This window comes from Lagenorhynchus albirostris, unplaced genomic scaffold (genome assembly GCF_949774975.1).
Source record: "Lagenorhynchus albirostris unplaced genomic scaffold, mLagAlb1.1 scaffold_141, whole genome shotgun sequence".
Lineage (NCBI taxonomy): Eukaryota > Metazoa > Chordata > Mammalia > Artiodactyla > Delphinidae > Lagenorhynchus > Lagenorhynchus albirostris.
This window is the reverse complement of record NW_026783385.1, coordinates 513653-516151: the sequence shown is the minus strand read 5'-3', so window position 1 is coordinate 516151 and position 2499 is coordinate 513653.

Sequence of the window (2499 nt, the reverse complement as noted above, 5' to 3'; positions counted from 1 at the left end):
TACCGGTATCCTCAGTGGTTTCTGATTACCTCAAGGAAACACACGGGAAGGACAGGACCCTTCCGTGAGGGCCCTTTTGGGCACAGGGACCTCTGCGTGGGATCTAGTGGGTAAGTATGGCAGTACCTTAGATAGGCCTCAGTGACCAAGGCTGTCGTCTGGCTCATGCCTTAGCTGTGTTAAGTGTGGAAAACGTGCTGGTCCTCAGGCTGGGCCCACAGCCTAGCTTTCGCTTCTGTGAGAGTGCTGTCCCGAGTCTCCTCCTGGAGCCAGTCGTCAGCACGGTGCCTTTTGGCACTGCAGTTCTCTTTCAGTCAAGGAGGCCGTGCGACTGGCAAAGGGAGTCTGCGCAGCACTGCCTTCGCGAGGCTCTTTGACGACTGGGGCACTCAACCCAGGCAAGCCAGAGAGCAGTACGTTGCCCTTGCTATGAACGTGAAGAGCTTTCTCCAGGGGCCTGTTTAGGCTAAGGTTCCTCAGAAGCCAGGAGCCGCCGTTCCGGCACGGAGAGAAGTCATCCTGCGAAATTGGCGAACGAGCTCCTATCCTGTGTGCCCCCAGGAGCGTCGCAGAGTTAAGGCACTCCGTGGTGGAGTATGGCCTCATGGAAACCGCTGCACACCCAACTCCCCCGACGTGAAACACTGGAACTTACCTTGAGGCCTGAGGTCACCTTTCGTTCGGCCGGAGCTGAACCTGGGGTGCCGTGGGAGGAGTTCCTAGAAAGGCATTGCCAGCACGGTTTTCGCTTTGGGAGAACACGCAGCCTCGGCCCACAACGACAGTCCTGCCGTGCAGAGACGTCGGGCCGCTAGTGCTGTTCAAGGCAGCTTTGAAGCCAAGCGCAAGGCGCCTCCAAACGGGGAGAGAGCGAACTCTCCCCTCCGCGTCCCACGTTCAAGCTGAATGACGCAACATGTTTCTCGGAAGGCTCTGCCGAGCTATCTGGTACAAGGGAGAGAGTGCCTGCCTCTGCTGAGACAGGTTTTGACGTGGGGATCGCTGGGCAGGCGGAAGAGCGTTCCCCAGGCCGTGCAAAGTTGAGGCCTTGGTGATTCTGGATGGTCCCAAGGGTCCGGAATTGTCCCTGGGGAAGCTGTCCTTTTCCCTCTTTTTCCGGCTGGAAGTACACCTCTGGCATCCGACCGCCGTTCGGCGACGTCCTGGGGGAGACGCCCTGGTTTCACTTGTGGCGCACACTGGTGTTTCTCAGAAGAGCCCAAGTTCCTCCCTGCGGGTGGGTGGGGGGGCTTGGCACACCAGCATGGAATGTAAGGCTGTTTAGAACTGCGTACCTTGAGGCCGTGTGAAGGCCGCACGAACGAGAGCTTTCGAGCGAACAGGGCAGCGCTTCGCCGTCACCGTTGCACCTTCACGGAGCTTCGTCGAACGAACGCATTTACTTCCTGGGGCTCAAACACAGCCGAGGAGTTGGAAGGCATAGAGTGAGTGCCCTTTGACAGTTGTTACAACGAACGTGAGTGCACAGTGTCTCGTGAAATACCTTCCACGGTTGAAAGCATTCCGTGAACGCATGCCCCTCCGCTCCCTCTGGAACTCCGAGGTGTTACTAACGGGGGAAATCTGGACTTTTGCTTGAGGCCGGGGTGGGGCGGGGGGACTCACAATTCTTCTGCCGGCGAGCTCCAGAGCGCTCCTGCTGGAGCTCCCAGCAAGGAACTGAGAGCAGCAGGCCTCACACGAGTCAACTCAGACTTCTTCTGTCACGAGTAAACTCAGACTTCTTATGTGAGGCCTTCCGGCAGCAAAGCGAAGGTGCGCGCGAGGAGTGTGCTTCAGGCAGCTTCGGACCCGCCACTGTCTCGTCTACCACGGAGGGGAATCAGGTTTGGCCAGGGTCGCCCAGCTTCATACCTGAGCTCCTACCGGTATCCTCAGTGGTTTCTGATTACCTCAAGGAAACACACGGGAGGGACAGGGCCCTTCCGTGGAGGCCCTTTTGGGCACAGGGACCTCTGCGTGGGATCTAGTGGGTAAGTATGGCAGTACCTTAGATAGGCCTCAGTGACCAAGGCTGTCGTCTGGCTCATGCCTTAGCTGTGTTAAGTGTGGAAAACGTGCTGGTCCTCAGGCTGGGCCCACAGCCTAGCTTTCGCTTCAGTGAGAGTGCTGTCCCGAGTCTCTTCCTGGAGCCAGTCATCAGCGCGGTGTCTTTTGGCTCCGCAGTTCTCTTTCAGTCAAGGAGGCCGTTCGACTGACTGGCAAAGGGAGTCCGCCCAGCGCTGCTTTCGCCAGTCTCTCTGACGACTGGGGCACTCAACCCAGGCAAGCCAGAGAGCAGTACGTTGCCCTTGCTATGAACGTGAAGAGCTTTCTCCAGGGGCCTGTTTAGGCTAAGGTTCCTCAGGAGCCAGGAGCCGCCGTTCCGGCACGGAGAGAAGTCATCCTGCGAAATTGGCGAACGAGCTCCTATCCTGCGTGCCCCCAGGAGCGTCGCAGAGTTAAGGCACTCCGTGGTGGAGTATGGCCTCATGGAAA